Below are 17,896 nucleotides of genomic sequence, written 5' to 3'. Positions count from 1 at the left end.
GAGGGTGTTGGTGCTGGTGAGGGTGTGGGTGCTGGTGAGGGTGTTGGTGCTGGTGAGGGTGTTGGTGCTGGTGTGGGTGCTGGTGAGGGTGTTGGTGCTGGTGAGGGTGTTGGTGCTGGTGAGGGTGTGGGTGCTGGTGAGGGTGTTGGTGCTGGTGAGGGTGTGGGTGCTGGTGAGGGTGTGGGTGCTGGTGAGGGTGCTGGTGAGGGTGTGGGTGCTGGTGAGGGTGTTGGTGCTGGTGAGGGTGTTGGTGCTGGTGAGGGTGTTGGTGCTGGTGAGGGTGTGGGTGCTGGTGAGGGTGTGGGTGCTGGTGAGGGTGTGGGTGCTGGTGAGGGTGTGGGTGCTGGTGAGGGTGTGGGTGTTGGTGAGGGTGTTGGTGCTGGTGAGGGTGTTGGTGCTGGTGAGGGTGTGGATGCTGGTGAGGGTGTGGGTGCTGGTGAGGGTGTGGGTGTTGGTGAGGGTGTTGGTGCTGGTGAGGGTGTGGGTGCTGGTGAGGGTGTGGGTGCTGGTGAGGGTGTGGGTGCTGGTGAGGGTGTGGGTGCTGGTGAGGGTGTGGGTGCTGGTGAGGGTGAGAGTGCTGGTGAGGGTGTTGGTGAGGGTGTTGGTGCTGGTGAGGGTGAGAGTGCTGGTGAGGGTGTTGGTGTTGGTGAGGGTGTGGGTGCTGGTGAGGGTGTTGGTGCTGGTGAGGGTGTGGGTGTTGGTGAGGGTGTTGCTGCTGGTGAGGGTGAGAGTGCTGGTGAGGGTGTGGGTGTTGGTGAGGGTGTTGGTGCTGGTGAGGGTGTTGGTGCTGGTGAGGGTGAGAGTGATGGTGAGGGTGTTAGTGAGGGTGTTGGTGCTGGTGAGGGTGTTGGTGCTGGTGAGGGTGTTGGTGCTGGTGAGGGTGAGAGTGCTGGTGAGGGTGTTGGTGAGGGTGTTGGTACTGGTGAGGGTGAGAGTGCTGGTGCTGGTGAGGGTGTTGGTGAGGGTGTTGGTGCTGGTGAGGGTGTTGGTGCTGGTGAGGGTGAGAGTGCTGGTGAGGGTGAGAGTGCTGGTGAGGGTGAGAGTGCTGGTGAGGGTGTTGGTGAGGGTGTTGGTGCTGGTGAGGGTGTGGGTGCTGGTGAGAGTGTTGGTGCTGGTGAGGGTGTGGGTGCTGGTGAGGGTGTGGGTGCTGGTGAGGGTGTGGGTGCTGGTGAGGGTGTGGGTGCTGGTGAGGGTGTTGGTGCTGGTGAGGGTGTTGGTGCTGGTGAGAGTGAGGGTGCTGGTGAGGGTGAGGGTGCTGGTGAGGGTGAGGGTGCTGGTGAGGGTGTTGGTGCTGGTGAGGGTGTTGGTGCTGGTGAGGGTGTTGGTGCTGGTGAGGATGTTGGTGCTGGTGAGGGTGAGGGTGTTGGTGAGGGTGTTGGTGCTGGTGAGGGTGTTGGTGCTGGTGAGGGTGAGGGTGCTGGTGAGGGTGAGGGTGCTGGTGAGGGTGTTGGTGCTGGTGAGGGTGTTGGTGCTGGTGAGGGTGTTGGTGCTGGTGAGGGTGTTGGTGCTGGTGAGGGTGTTGGTGCTGGTGAGGGTGTTGGTGCTGGTGAGGGTGTTGGTGCTGGTGAGGGTGTTGGTGCTGGTGAGGGTGTTGGTGCTGGTGAGGGTGTTGGTGCTGGTGAGGGTGTTGGTGCTGGTGCTGGTGAGGGTGTTGGTGTTGGTGCTGGTGAGGGTGTTGGTGTTGGTGCTGGTGAGGGTGTTGGTGTTGGTGTTGGTGCTGGTGAGGGTGTTGGTGCTGGTGAGGGTGAGGGTGCTGGTGAGGGTGAGGGTGCTGGTGAGGGTGAGGGTGCTGGTGAGGGTGAGGGTGCTGGTGAGGGTGAGGGTGCTGGTGAGGGTGTGGGCGCTGGTGAGGGTGTGGGTGCTGGTGAGGGTGTTGGTGCTGGTGAGGGTGTTGGTGCTGGTGAGGGTGTTGGTGCTGGTGAGGGTGTTGGTGTTGGTGCTGGTAAGGGTGTTGGTGCTGGTGAGGGTGTTGGTGCTGGTGAGGGTGTTGGTGCTGTTGAGGGTGTTGGTGCTGGTGAGGGTGTTGGTGCTGGTGAGGGTGTTGGTACTGGTGCTGGTGAGGGTGTTGGTGCTGGTGAGGGTGTTGGTGCTGGTGACGGTGTTGGTGCTGGTGAGGGTGTTGGTGCTGGTGAGGGTGTTGGTGCTGGTGAGGGTGTTGGTGCTGGTGAGGGTGTTGGTGCTGGTGAGGGTGTTGGTGCTGGTGAGGGTGTTGGTGCTGGTGAGGGTGCTGGTGAGGGTGTTGGTGCTGGTGAGGGTGTTGGTGCTGGTGCTGGTGAGGGTGTTGGTGCTGGTGAGGGTGTTGGTGCTGGTGAGGGTGTTGGTGCTGGTGAGGGTGTTGGTGCTGGTGAGGGTGTGGGTGCTGGTGAGGGTGTGGGTGCTGGTGAGGGTGTGGGTGCTGGTGAGGGTGTTGGTGCTGGTGAGGGTGTGGGTGCTGGTGAGGGTGTTGGTGCTGGTGAGGGTGTGGGTGCAGGTGAGGGTGTTGGTGCTGGTGTGGGTGCTGGTGAGGGTGTTGGTGCTGGTGTGGGTGCTGGTGTGGGTGCTGGTGAGGGTGTGGGTGCTGGTGAGGGTGTGGGTGCTGGTGAGGGTGTTGGTGCTGGTGAGGGTGTTGGTGCTGGTGAGGGTGTTGGTGCTGGTGAGGGTGTGGGTGCTGGTGAGGGTGTGGGTGCTGGTGAGGGTGTGGGTGCTGGTGAGGGTGTTGGTGCTGGTGAGGGTGTTGGTGCTGGTGTGGGTGCTGGTGAGGGTGTTGGTGCTGGTGAGGGTGTGGGTGCTGGTGAGGGTGTGGGTGCTGGTGAGGGTGTGGGTGCTGGTGAGGGTGTGGGTGCTGGTGAGGGTGTTGGTGCTGGTGAGGGTGCTGGCGCTGGTGTGGGTGCTGGTGAGGGTGTTGGTGCTGGTGAGGGTGTTGGTGCTGGTGAGGGTGTGGGTGCTGGTGAGGGTGTGGGTGCTGGTGAGGGTGTGGGTGCTGGTGAGGGTGTGGGTGCTGGTGAGGGTGTGGGTGCTGGTGTGGGTGCTGGTGAGGGTGTGGGTGCTGGTGAGGGTGTTGGTGCTGGTGAGGGTGTTGGTGCTGGTGAGGGTGTTGGTGCTGGTGAGGGTGTTGGTGCTGGTGAGGGTGTTGGTGCTGGTGAGGGTGTTGGTGCTGGTGAGGGTGTGGGTGCTGGTGAGGGTGTGGGTGCTGGTGAGGGTGTGGGTGTTGGTGAGGGTGTGGGTGTTGGTGAGGGTGTGGGTGTTGGTGAGGGTGTTGGTGCTGGTGAGGGTGTTGGTGCTGGTGAGGGTGTGGATGCTGGTGAGGGTGTGGGTGCTGGTGAGGGTGTGGGTGCTGGTGAGGGTGAGAGTGCTGGTGAAGGTGTTGGTGAGGGTGTTGGTGCTGGTGAGGGTGAGAGTGCTGGTGAGGGTGTTGGTGTTGGTGAGGGTGTGGGTGCTGGTGCGGGTGTTGGTGCTGGTGAGGGTGTGGGTGTTGGTGAGGGTGTTGCTGCTGGTGAGGGTGAGAGTGCTGGTGAGGGTGTGGGTGTTGGTGAGGGTGTTGGTGCTGGTGAGGGTGTTGGTGCTGGTGAGGGTGAGAGTGATGGTGAGGGTGTTGGTGAGGGTGTTGGTGCTGGTGAGAGTGTTGGTGCTGGTGAGGGTGTTGGTGCTGGTGAGGGTGAGAGTGCTGGTGAGGGTGTTGGTGAGGGTGTTGGTGCTGGTGAGGGTGAGAGTGGTGCTGGTGAGGGTGTTGGTGAGGGTGTTGGTGCTGGTGAGGGTGTTGGTGCTGGTGAGGGTGAGAGTGCTGGTGAGGGTGAGAGTGCTGGTGAGGGTGAGAGTGCTGGTGAGGGTGAGAGTGCTGGTGAGGGTGAGAGTGCTGGTGAGGGTGAGAGTGCTGGTGAGGGTGTTGGTGAGGGTGTTGGTGCTGGTGAGGGTGTGGGTGCTGGTGAGGGTGTTGGTGCTTGTGAGGGTGTGGGTGCTGGTGAGGGTGTGGGTGCTGGTGAGGGTGTGGGTGCTGGTGAGGGTGTGGGTGCTGGTGAGGGTGTTGGTGCTGGTGAGGGTGTTGGTGCTGGTGAGAGTGAGGGTGCTGGTGAGGGTGAGGGTGCTGGTGAGGGTGTTGGTGCTGGTGAGGGTGTTGGTGCTGGTGAGGGTGAGGGTGTTGGTGAGGGTGTTGGTGCTGGTGAGGGTGTTGGTGCTGGTGAGGGTGAGGGTGCTGGTGAGGGTGTTGGTGCTGGTGAGGGTGAAGGTGCTGGTGAGGGTGAGGGTGCTGGTGAGGGTGAGGGTGCTGGTGAGGGTGTTGGTGCTGGTGAGGGTGTTGGTGCTGGTGAGGGTGGTGGTGCTGGTGAGGGTGTTGGTGAGGGTGAGGGTGCTGGTGAGGGTGAGGGTGCTGGTGAGGGTGAGGGTGCTGGTGAGGGTGTTGGTGCTGGTGAGGGTGTTGGTGCTGGTGAGGGTGAGGGTGTTGGTGCTGGTGAGGGTGTTGGTGCTGGTGAGGGTGTTGGTGCTGGTGAGGGTGTTGGTGCTGGTGAGGGTGTTGGTGCTGGTGAGGGTGTTGGTGCTGGTGAGGGTGTTGGTGCTGGTGAGGGTGTTGGTGCTGGTGAGGGTGTTGGTGCTGGTGAGGGTGTTGGTGCTGGTGAGGGTGTTGGTGCTGGTGAGGGTGAGGGTGCTGGTGAGGGTGAGGGTGCTGGTGAGGGTGAGGGTGCTGGTGAGGGTGAGGGTGCTGGTGAGGGTGTTGGTGCTGGTGAGGGTGAGGGTGCTGGTGAGGGTGAGGGTGCTGGTGAGGGTGTTGGTGCTGGTGAGGGTGTTGGTGCTGGTGAGGGTGTTGGTGCTGGTGAGGGTGAGGGTGTGGGTGCTGGTGAGGGTGAGGATGCTGGTGAGGGTGAGGGTGCTGGTGAGGGTGAGGGTGCTGGTGAGGGTGAGGGTGCTGGTGAGGGTGTTGGTGCTGGTGAGGGTGAGGGTGCTGGTGAGGGTGAGGGTGCTGGTGAGGGTGTTGGTGCTGGTGAGGGTGTTGGTGCTGGTGAGGGTGAGGGTGCTGGTGAGGGTGTTGGTGCTGGTGAGGGTGTTGGTGCTGGTGAGGGTGTTGGTGCTGGTGAGGGTGTTGGTGCTGGTGAGGGTGTTGGTGCTGGTGAGGGTGTTGGTGCTGGTGAGGGTGAGGGTGTGGGTGCTGGTGAGGGTGTGGGTGCTGGTGAGGGTGTTGGTGCTGGTGAGGGTGAGGGTGTTGGTGCTGGTGAGGGTGAGGGTGCTGGTGAGGGTGAGGGTGCTGGTGAGGGTGAGGGTGCTGGTGAGGGTGTTGGTGCTGGTGAGGGTGTTGGTGCTGGTGAGGGTGTTGGTGCTGGTGAGGGTGTTGGTGCTGGTGAGGGTGTTGGTGCTGGTGAGGGTGTTGGTGCTGGTGAGGGTGTTGGTGCTGGTGAGGGTGTTGGTGCTGGTGAGGGTGAGGGTGCTGGTGAGGGTGTTGGTGCTGGTGAGGCTGTTGGTGCTGGTGAGGCTGTTGGTGCTGGTGAGGGTGTTGGTGCTGGTGAGGGTGTTGGTGCTGGTGAGGGTGTTGGTGCTGGTGAGGGTGTTGGTGCTGGTGAGGGTGTTGGTGCTGGTGAGGGTGAGGGTGTGGGTGCTGGTGAGGGTGTGGGTGCTGGTGAGGGTGTTGGTGCTGGTGAGGATGTGGGTGCTGGTGAGGGTGTTGGTGTTGGTGCTGGTGAGGGTGCTGGTGAGGGTGTTGGTGCTGGTGAGGGTGTGGGTGCTGGTGAGGGTGTTGGTGCTGGTGAGGGTGTGGGTGCTGGTGAGGGTGTGGGTGCTGGTGAGGGTGTGGGTGCTGGTGAGGGTGTTGGTGCTGGTGAGGGTGTTGGTGAGGGTGAGGGTGTGGGTGCTGGTGAGGGTGTGGGTGCTGGTGAGGGTGTTGGTGCTGGTGAGGATGTGGGTGCTGGTGAGGGTGTTGGTGTTGGTGCTGGTGAGGGTGCTGGTGAGGGTGTTGGTGCTGGTGAGGGTGTGGGTGCTGGTGAGGGTGAGGGTGCTGGTGAGGGTGAGGGTGCTGGTGAGGGTGAGGGTGCTGGTGAGGGTGTGGGTGCTGGTGAGGGTGAGGGTGCTGGTGAGGGTGAGGGTGCTGGTGAGGGTGTTGGTGCTGGTGAGGGTGTTGGTGCTGGTGAGGGTGTTGGTGCTGGTGAGGGTGAGGGTGTGGGTGCTGGTGAGGGTGAGGGTGCTGGTGAGGGTGAGGGTGCTGGTGAGGGTGAGGGTGCTGGTGAGGGTGTTGGTGCTGGTGAGGGTGAGGGTGCTGGTGAGGGTGAGGGTGCTGGTGAGGGTGTTGGTGCTGGTGAGGGTGTTGGTGCTGGTGAGGGTGAGGGTGCTGGTGAGGGTGTTGGTGCTGGTGAGGGTGTTGGTGCTGGTGAGGGTGTTGGTGCTGGTGAGGGTGTTGGTGCTGGTGAGGGTGTTGGTGCTGGTGAGGGTGTTGGTGCTGGTGAGGGTGTTGGTGCTGGTGAGGGTGTTGGTGCTGGTGAGGGTGAGGGTGTGGGTGCTGGTGAGGGTGTGGGTGCTGGTGAGGGTGTGGGTGCTGGTGAGGGTGTTGGTGCTGGTGAGGGTGAGGGTGTTGGTGCTGGTGAGGGTGAGGGTGCTGGTGAGGGTGAGGGTGCTGGTGAGGGTGCTGGTGAGGGTGTTGGTGCTGGTGAGGGTGTTGGTGCTGGTGAGGGTGTTGGTGCTGGTGAGGGTGTTGGTGCTGGTGCTGGTGAGGGTGTTGGTGCTGGTGAGGGTGTTGGTGCTGGTGAGGGTGAGGGTGCTGGTGAGGGTGTTGGTGCTGGTGAGGGTGTTGGTGCTGGTGAGGCTGTTGGTGCTGGTGAGGGTGTTGGTGCTGGTGAGGGTGTTGGTGCTGGTGAGGGTGTTGGTGCTGGTGAGGGTGTTGGTGCTGGTGAGGGTGTTGGTGCTGGTGAGGGTGTGGGTGCTGGTGAGGGTGTGGGTGCTGGTGAGGGTGTTGGTGCTGGTGAGGATGTGGGTGCTGGTGAGGGTGTTGGTGTTGGTGCTGGTGAGGGTGCTGGTGAGGGTGTTGGTGCTGGTGAGGGTGTGGGTGCTGGTGAGGGTGTTGGTGCTGGTGAGGGTGTGGGTGCTGGTGAGGGTGTGGGTGCTGGTGAGGGTGTTGGTGCTGGTGAGGGTGTTGGTGAGGGTGAGGGTGTGGGTGCTGGTGAGGGTGTGGGTGCTGGTGAGGGTGTTGGTGCTGGTGAGGATGTGGGTGCTGGTGAGGGTGTTGGTGTTGGTGCTGGTGAGGGTGCTGGTGAGGGTGTTGGTGCTGGTGAGGGTGTGGGTGCTGGTGAGGGTGTGGGTGCTGGTGAGGGTGTGGGTGCTGGTGAGGGTGTGGGTGCTGGTGAGGGTGTGGGTGCTGGTGAGGGTGTGGGTGCTGGTGAGGGTGTGGGTGCTGGTGAGGGTGTTGGTGCTGGTGAGGGTGTGGGTGCTGGTGAGGGTGTTGGTGCTGGTGAGGGTGTTGGTGTTGGTTCTGGTGAGGGTGCTGGTGAGGGTGTTGGTGCTGGTGAGGGTGTGGGTGCTGGTGAGGGTGTGGGTGCTGGTGAGGGTGTGGGTGCTGGTGAGGGTGTTGGTGCTGGTGAGGGTGTTGGTGCTGGTGAGGGTGTGGGTGCTGGTGAGGGTGTTAGTGCTGGTGAGGGTGTTAGTGCTGGTGAGGGTGTGGGTGCTGGTGAGGGTGTGGGTGCCGGTGAGGGTGTTGGTGCTGGTGAGGGTGTTGGTGCTGGTGAGGGTGTTGGTGCTGGTGAGGGTGTTGGTGCTGGTGAGGGTGTTGGTGCTGGTGAGGGTGTGGGTGCTGGTGAGGGTGTGGGTGCTGGTGAGGGTGTGGGTGCTGGTGAGGGTGAGGGTGCTGGTGAGGGTGCTGGTGAGGGTGTTGGTGCTGGTGTGGGTGCTGGTGAGGGTGTTGGTGCTGGTGAGGGTGCGGGTGCTGGTGAGGGTGAGGGTGCTGGTGAGGGTGAGGGTGCTGGTGAGGGTGAGGGTGCTGGTGAGGGTGTGGGTGCTGGTGAGGGTGTGGGTGCTGGTGAGGGTGTGGGTGCTGGTGAGGGTGAGGGTGCTGGTGAGGGTGTTGGTGCTGGTGTGGGTGCTGGTGAGGGTGTGGGTGCTGGTGAGGGTGAGGGTGCTGGTGAGGGTGAGGGTGCTGGTGAGGGTGAGGGTGCTGGTGAGGGTGTGGGTGCTGGTGAGGGTGAGGGTGCTGGTGAGGGTGTGGGTGCTGGTGAGGGTGAGGGTGCTGGTGAGGGTGAGGGTGTTGGTGAGGGTGCTGGTGAGGGTGTTGGTAAGGGTGGCGGGCGATAAGACACAGATGGCACCACTCCCACGCCACAGCCAACAACCAGACACCATGCACCATAACTGCTCAACCAGTCTTCCCAATAAGCAAAGTGATTATGAAATCAGAGCCCTACAACAGTGATGAATCTACGCAGCAACACACTACATATCGCCAAAAAAACACCATAAATCGACAAAAAACTATAAATTGCTTAACAAAAACTACATATCGCCCAACAATAAATGTTGCTACCTAATGCATTTGTGTGTACTACAACGTCGGGTAAAAATATATTGTTTGTACCGTGAAGTACTTAAACATGTATCAATTTTTTTTAATACATCTTGAGGTTATCTTGAGGTTATCTTGAGATGATTTCGGGGCTTTAGTGTCCCCGCGGCCCGGTCCTCGACCAGGCCTCCACCCCCAGGAAGCAGCCCGTGACAGCTGACTAACACCCAGGTACCTATTTTACTGCTAGGTAACAGGGGCATTCAGGGTGAAAGAAACTTTAGCCCATTTGTTTCTGCCTCGTGCGGGAATCGAACCCGCGCCACAGAATTACGAGTCCGTCCCCTCATCCTCCCCACCATTCCCCTGTTCCTTTGTCCTCCCCATCATCTCCCACTCCACCGTCCCCTCGTCCTCCCCACCATCTCCCACTCTCCCGTCCCCTCGTCCTCCCCATCATCTCCCACTCTCCCGTCCCCTCGTCCTCCCCATCATCTCCCACTCCACCGTCCCCTCGTCCTCCCCATCATCTCCCACTCTCCCGTCCCCTCGTCCTACCCACCATCTCCCACTCTCCCGTCCCCTCGTCCTCCCCATCATCTCCCACTCTCCCGTCCCCCTCGTCCTCCCCATCATCTCCCACTCCACCGTCCCCTCGTCCTCCCCACCATCTCCCACTCTCCAGTCCCCTCGTCCTCCCCATCATCTCCCACTCTCCCGTCCCCTCGTCCTCCCCACCATCTCCCACTCTCCCGTCCTCTCGTCCTCCCCATCATCTCCCACTCTCCCGTCCCCTCGTCCTCCCCATCATCTCCCACTCCACCGTCCCCTCGTCCTCCCCATCATCTCCCACTCTCCCGTCCCCTCGTCCTCCCCACCATCTCCCACTCTCCCGTCCCCTCGTCCTCCCCATCATCTCCCACTCCACCGTCCCCTCGTCCTCCCCACCATCTCCCACTCTCCCGTCCCCTCGTCCTCCCCACCATCTCCCACTCTCCCGTCCCCTCGTCCTCCCCATCATCTCCCACTCTCCCGTCCCCTCGTCCTCCCCATCATCTCCCACTCCACCGTCCCCTCGTCCTCCCCATCATCTCCTACTCTCCCGTCCCCTCGTCCTCCCCACCATCTCCCACTCTCCCGTCCTCCCCACCATCTCCCACTCCACCGTCCCCTCGTCCTCCCCATCATCTCCTACTCTCCCGTCCCCTCGTCCTCCCCACCATCTCCCACTCTCCCGTCCCCTCGTCCTCCCCACCATCTCCCACTCCACCGTCCCCTCGTCCTCCCCACCATCTCCCACTCTCCCGTCTCCTCGTCCTCCCCACCATCTCCCACTCTCCCGTCCCCTCGTCCTCCCCACCATCCCCTACTCCCCATTCCTCCCAACCATTCTCCATTGCCCTGTCCCCACCATCCCCAACTCCCCCACCCCCTCGTCCTCTCCTCCATTACCCCCTCCCCTGTCCCCTCGTCCTCCCCACTCCCTCGTCTGACGCATTCCCAAATGATCTGATGTTCCCATCAGAAAATTGGGAACATCAAATGATCTGATGTTCCCATCACTTAAATATAAGAAAAGCAGTTAAAAACGAAATGAAGAAAAATATAAAAATAAACTATACTCATGAAATGAACGGTATGGTAAACAACAAAGCTCAATTCCAATGCAATGTCACACAAAATAATGAAATCAAAATGAAAATAAATTGAAATCTATGAGAATTCAATTTATCAATGAATTCAGAAACATTGAAATGGAATCGTAACATATTTAGTATAGCGTGTGTTGCTTTTACGTGCAACAGATGGCGCTGTTTTAAAAAAAAATGCGTTTACCTGTCACAAGTGCGGCGTCTTGCTAAGTGGAGGAGATTTTGTTCATGCCATCCAGATTAGGGCAAACGCTGAAGCCACTCCGTCTAGAGCAGCTAGGGGTAGACCCGAGGCTTCTGGTCTCTGCTATGCTTACCAGAAACCAGGGACCCTGGGTCACATATCCCAGGCATGCTTTAAGACACATGGGGCATGGGTGAAACGTCATGACGATATCACTCAGTTCGTAGCCGGCCGCCTGCGGCAAAGAGATTTCGAGGTGGAACGTGAAGTTCGTATACCGGATGGAGGGACCTTCTGCAGGCCTGACATCACAGCTTGCAAAGGTGACGAGGCCTTTATATTAGACACCGAGGTCTCTGCTGATAACTTCCCACTCTCCCGTCCACATCAGAGCAAGTGTGGCAAATACGGCTCCCCAGAGATCCTTCAAAAGGTGAGGGAATATACCGGTAAGCAAACAGAATCCGCCTCTTCGATAACCCTTAATTGGAGAAGAGGATGGTGCAAGGAGAGTGCGAGTGGTCTTCAGGATATGGGACTCACCTGAGTGACTGAGATTTACTCTGTGAAAGCCCTAACCTCGACATATTCCATCTACAGAATATGGTCCAAGACCACATCAAGGGGCAGACCACCCTAGTCCCAGGATCACCGTGCACTGCGTGCATAAGGGTCAATATAGCCTTGTTTAGGTGAACCTCAACCAGGATAGCTGGCAGCAACAATCAACAGCGTACAGCAACCATATAAACAAGAAAGCACAGAATAACAAAGAACACAGAATAACAAAGAACACAGAATAACAACAACACAGATATCAAGTAACACAGATCAACATAACACAAAAGTGAAAACAAAGAATAACATAAAACACATAAGAACACACACACACAAAAACAGAAGCAGCACTCCCCAGACGGGGCGCGCCAAAAGCGTCAGTAATTACAAAAGCGCACAAGGAGCATAATAAAACCAAGGGTAAAATATAAACAAGGAATACACACATACAAAATAACACAAACGCAAAACACACACGCACCACGCGCCACACCACACAACAGCAGACAACACACCACAGAATCGAGAACACAATAACAAAACATAGTAATATAACACTGTAAATACAACATAGTAAGTAAAATGCAGGAAAATAACAAAGGAATACAACAAAGCAATACACAGCACAGTACATAAAATAAAGGAAACAGAACACATTAGCATTACATAGTAAATTATCAAATTAAAAAATAAAGAAATCGGTATAGTACAAACCAACATTGGAACATATAACACAGTAAATATGACACAGATAATAGAACAAATCATGAATAAGCATAAACACACAAACAAACAACACATGCCACATATACGGGGCGTGCCAACAAGAACCATAATGGAAAGCACATAACATAAGGCAGCAAGACAAAATGACAATGAACACAAGCATACAAAAACACACAACAATGGAACACATACGAGACAAACACAGCCACCCAGCACACAAACCCCCACAGACAGAGGACGGCCAGCCACCAAGCAGAAAAATCACCCACGCACCGGACACATCAGGAGAGAGACAGACATGCCACACAACACCACAACACACCCATACCCACCCACACACAAACAAAACCCTGCCACACAAGGCAACTAAGCAAACCCCAGCACACACAAAACCCCAAAGACAAACAAACACAGACCCCCCAAACCCCCACCCACCAGAGGGAACCGAACCAAAGGAACACGCACAGACACACACACACACACACCACAGGAACCCACCACCTACACCAACGCAGCACCCCGGACATACTCGACCGTGAACCAAGCATCAAAAACCCTAGGAAAGGGGCAACGCAACCACCACATAGTATAAGACAGACGGCCCTTCATAAAGCCCAAAATCCTCCCCACCCCATACCCCTCCATCCTACCAACCCATAAACAAAAAATATAGTCCGCTAACAACACCCCGAGCGTGTTACGCACCCGCCTGGAGCCCCGAGGGAACGAAAAAAACAAAAACTGCAATAAGTCGACCTGCACCCTTGGACCACAAAAGGCTGCAATATTATCTCGCAACCACCCAACCAAACCCTGAACCCGCGCACAAAAATAAAAGACGTGCAACTGAGTCTCACGCCCCCCACAATGAACACAACTATCAGAGGCAACTAAACCCAACATAAAGAGCCTCGCATTCGTAGCCAAAGACTCATGCAAATATCGAAAAACCAACTCACGCGTCCGTGGCGCAATACACGGCCCACTCAATGCCTCCCACACATTCCCCCAGTCGAAACAAGGGTACAAACTTTCGACCCTGGGAGGCACCCGAGAGGCAAGCGCCCCATACTCTTCCCGACAACCAAAAGACACAAACCCAGGAAAACGACAAAGTGCCCGAAGGATCAAAACCGCCCACGAGTACACTGGAGGCGTATACAGGGCCACCTCCTGGCAACGACCCAGATCAAGCAAAAAACTAAACCTCATAGAGCAGTAAAACAACCCCAAGGAGTTTAACCCACCCCCTAACACCAAACTCCTCCAAACCGACCCCCAAAACAAAGCCAACGCCTTCACATAGACATCAGGAATACCAATTCCACCTTCTGACACCTTAAGACATAACGTAGATCGACGTACCGGATGATACCGGCCACACCACACAATGATACACCAAACCCTCCAGAGCGTGAGCCTTCCGCCGATCCAACGGAAAACACTGCGCAACAAACCAGACCCGCGACAAAACCTTACATATCACGACAATCGCCCGCTGGTAAATAGTCAGGGCCTGTTGTGACAACATCCCCACAGCCCCGCCCCCCCCCCGCGAAACTGCCTCCCAATTAAACTCCAAAGACTGCACATACGACCTGAACCACGTAATCCCCAGAACCCGAATGGACTGAACCACCGGAAACCACGAACCAGACCACACCAAACGAGAGGCCCAACCCCCCAACCCCAGAAGACAAGACTTTCCACGATTGACCAAAGCCCCTGTAGCCGACTCAAACTGAAGCACCAAATCCTGAACAGCAGGCACAGAACCCTCCAAGGCAACAAACAAGACCGTGTCGTCTGCGTAACCACAAATCTTGAGGGACAAGCCATTCGGCAAAAAATGGTGAAACAACCGAATGACAAGCACGCACCGCCCGAACAAAGGGCTCCTGAAACAGAATATAGAGAAGCATCGACAGAGGACACCCCTGTCGAACCGAACGCCGAATAGCGAAGGGAGCACTAAGGAACCCATTGACACACACCCTACTACTACAACCAGCGTACAACAACTGTATCCAGCCCACAAACTGGGGCGGGAAACCAAACCTCTCCAGGACCTGCAAAACAAACTCAATTGGCACGCGATCAAAAGCCTTGGACCAATCCAAGCTGATCATGGCCGCGGGAACACCAGACTCCTCCACATAGAGGAGCAAATCCCAGAAAAGGGAATTGCATTGCACCAACGACCTACCCGGAACGCCACAAAACTGACCCCAAGAGATCACCGACCCCACAACCGAGCGCAAACGTCCAGCCAACAACTTGGAAATAATCTTATAATCCACATTTAGCAACGTAATAGGCCGCCAATTTGCAAAAAAACGTAAGTCCCCCGGATTCGGAAGAAGCCGCACAAGACCATCATTTTGCAAAACGGACAGAGACAAACTCTAAAGACAAAACCGAACCACCTCCAAAAAATCGGCACCAAGCACATCCCAAAACTCGACATAGAACTTCATCGGAAACCCATCCGACCCTGGAACCTTACCACGACGAAAGGACCACACAACCTCCCAAAGCTCCGAAGGGCTTACCTCCCGCACAAGACCCACACAATCCATATCCGACAACCCCAGTGCACAGTGTTGGAGGAAGGACTCCATCAACCCCTCATCCCCTGCAACCACCCCATACAAAGACTCCAGTTCAACACGCACATAATGCAAAACCGCGCCCGTGTCCGACAAAACCGAACCGTCCGGCCAATGAAGACCTAACAAAACAGAGGCACGCCCCACCCGTTCCCCCCGCAGTAAAAACTGCGAGAGCTTCTCACCACACAACCGTTCCCCCACCCCAGCCCGCACATGTACCCCCCTCAGCCCACAAATGAGATCCTTACACACCGAGATCTCCCGAAACCCTGATTCAGCAACCCATACAGGCGAAATAACCGTGCCTGCAAGACCCTCAACAGACCAAACCTTCCCGACGCCTCCCGCTTCGCCAGCACCCAAAAAAACGACCGCAATTCCACCTTAGCCCACTCCCACCACTCCAGAACCGAGGGAAACGGCCCCTTCCGAGCGGCCAAAACAGCCCACCGGGCCTGGAACTGGGCACACACGACAGGGCACTTCAGCAACCCACAATTCAGGTTCCACCAGCCACGGCCAACCCGCACCTGGCTGAGAATCCCCACCTGCAACACCACCATGCAATGGTCCGAGAACCCCACGGGAACCGTCCGCAACGAAAAAACCGAACCACCCCCAGTAGGCACGTAAAAACGATCAAGGCGAGAGAAAAGTGTATTCCAAAGGACCCCCTTGCCGTCCGGCCGACACCCCGTGTATGGAAGCAGTAGCAGCCGCCACCGGGATCCCAGGCGATGGAGACGCACTCCCCACAGGGGAGGGGGGGGAGGCCAGAGTCCTTCCGGAACTTCATCACAAGGCCGTGATCATCACTGCCACAGTCCCCCGGATCCACCACCGCCCACTCCGGGCTCCGTACCCTAGGGGACCCACATACGAGATCTCCAGGAGGGTCCACAACACATCCTCCACCGCCCGGCACTGACGGGGCTACTACGGACATCGCCACACCCTCACTATCACATACACTCGCATCAGGCTTTAACCTCCACACCGAAGGCCCTCGGTCCCCGGAGTGACCACTCCTGGCCGTTTTCCGGCGCTTCGTCTGAGAGCCAGGTTGACCCTGGACAGCAGTGGTGGAAGGACGACGAGAGGGGCAGCCCCCTTCCAAGAACTCATCCGCCTCTAAGGGTTCCACACCAAGGGCAGAAGCACATACCAATCCAGGCGCACCAGAATCTGGCGCGACATCATCCACCGGCGACAAAACAGGGCCACGCCCCACCGAAGCGTCAACATCGACGGCGATGGCAATCGGAGGAGGATGCACCTCCACATGCGTGACCACCGCACTACCGCCCACATCAGGGGGCTCCACAGACACCGGACCCGGCACGTCAGCACCAGTGGGGCGCACCGCACCCACAACGCCATCAACACCGGCAGGTTCAGGGGTGGGGGGGAGGTTCAACCCGGCAGGATCGTCCCCCAGGTCCACAAGGGCCATGTAGAGGCGGGAAATCCTCTTCTCGGAAGACACTGACCAACCAGACGGTGCCATTACGGCAACCAGCAGCCTGGTGTCCAGCCATACCGCACCGAAAACATGTGCGCTCCTGTCCCGCATAAAAGCACTGCACCGTGAACCCCAGCAGCACCATTGACGACGGGATCGCCTTCCTCAGCTTCATGGTAACTGTGCGGGTACCAATCAGGACGCCACGGAGACGGCCAGACTTCAGCACATTCGCCCGACAGGCGAGAACACTCCCATATCCCCCAAAGAACCGGCGGAGCAGGCTCTCTGGGAACTCAAACGGCAGCCCCCGCACCACCACAAACGTCACTGGAACGCACAAGTCCGTTACAGAAACCGTACCCGCCGCGCCAGGCAAAGGTACAGTATGCCCATCAAACTTGTCGACCACATCCCGGTACACCACAGCGTCAGTCAGCTTAACCAAGGCCCGATGTTCCCCAGCCAGCTGCACACCACACTCATCTGCAGGGTTGATACCCAGCACATCCAGGAGAGCAACTTCCAACAATGAGTAGTTCACCAGACCAGAGAAGGCCAGCTCAACCGTATCCACACGGTTTACAGGCGGCATGGGCAACGCCATCCTGCCAGGCCAGAGCCCACAAAAAAAAAACGCCACCAGCTGTGTGCACACCAAACGTCCAGGCAATACTGAGCGAATGTAAACAGAACTGCTTCGCACGGCTGCCAAACAGCCAATCAAATTGCTGATTTCTGCCATTCCCCCCCCCCCCCCGTTTTTATTCTTTTTTTATCACAATTTATACTTTAGTCTCGATTAGTATTAAGTTTTAGTCTAAGAATTTCCCCCCCCCCCCCCCCTCACACCTTGCCCGAAACGCTATGCGTGTTAGTGGCTTTAGGTAATGTACGTACTAGCTCTATCTGTAAATCCAACTTTATGTTTGTAACTCATCTTCTATGTATGTACTTTTACCTGAATAAAAATTTGAATTTGAATTTGAATTGTGACACTAGCTTTCCACACATATCAGTTGCTTAATTTAGAAACTGTACTTGTGGTCGGTCTCGAGCCCATTGTTGATGTGACGATGTGCACTGACATTTTTGTAACTAGCTCATCAAGATTGCAACTTGCTTAGCTAAATGAATTGTGGGGTTCAGTCCCTGAGAACAAATCTACAGGGGCCGTTATGAGGTTTCGAACCTACGTCCGAGAGGATCCCAGACGCGCCTTAATCGACTGTGCCACGACGTGGAAAAGAATTGCAACCGGGAGTGCAACTGCCCTCACACGTATCCTGCAGTCTCTCCGAGACACAAACCCGGTTTTACACAATTCCCCAATACACCTGGGCTCTGTCAATAAGCTGCTCTACCTCTTCGCCCTTATTTCATTACACACAGAAAGACTTGTATATCAGTCCCTGAGCCCATTATGTGCCTATGTAACCCTTTCCAATATCGCCCACAGGATGGGTATGGGATGCATAATAAATGAACTAAACTAATCTTAATGTTGTAAATTATATTTTAAACTTCGGTCCCTCCTGGACCATTATCAAGTTGTGTAATAGAAGAAAGGAACGTCTATGACACGTCTTAATAAGGGTCCAGGACGGACCGAAATGTCACCGTTTCTTCATTTTCTAATGTGTGCTTTAGTCATCATATCTTCAGCCACGTTGTGACTCATCGTCCGCTTACAGTAAACAAAGATGTGAATGATTGTTTCTCTCAATATGTAAAGTACACGGTCAACTTTGAATTTATGTTTACTTTGAATTTTATTTGTTTTGACTGAATTTTATGTTTTCAAAATCACATTTTCTTCAAGGTCTTAAAGACTCATTACACGTGGCAGGTAACAATGGAGTAAGGGTAGAGGCCAGCGGGCGGTCTGGGAGCTGGGTTGGATTGGTTAGGGTGGGATTGGTAAGAGGGAGGGAATATGGCCGGTTCGAGCCCAATCGTGACACAAGAGTTGAAACAGAATCTTCTTATGAACCACTGTTGTACTTATAAATTTTAATGCATAACAACCATGCAGTCCCGAGGTGCATTAACCCTTCACCGTGCGACAACACGATGAGTGAAACCTTTACATCTTTACTTCCATTAGCAGCATTCAGCAACTCGTAGCTCTGCGGTTAACCATGACACACACATTATGTATATACAAAGTGCATCATGTCTGCTGACTCCACATACATTCAGAATGTATGGATGTCAATAACTGCACTCAACCACTTTACCGTTAACCCCCACTAAGCC

The sequence above is a fragment of the Procambarus clarkii genome, chromosome 27 (assembly GCF_040958095.1).
Source record: "Procambarus clarkii isolate CNS0578487 chromosome 27, FALCON_Pclarkii_2.0, whole genome shotgun sequence".
Lineage (NCBI taxonomy): Eukaryota > Metazoa > Arthropoda > Malacostraca > Decapoda > Cambaridae > Procambarus > Procambarus clarkii.
The sequence above is the reverse complement of the archived record's forward strand: the minus strand, read 5'-3'. Positions refer to the sequence as shown.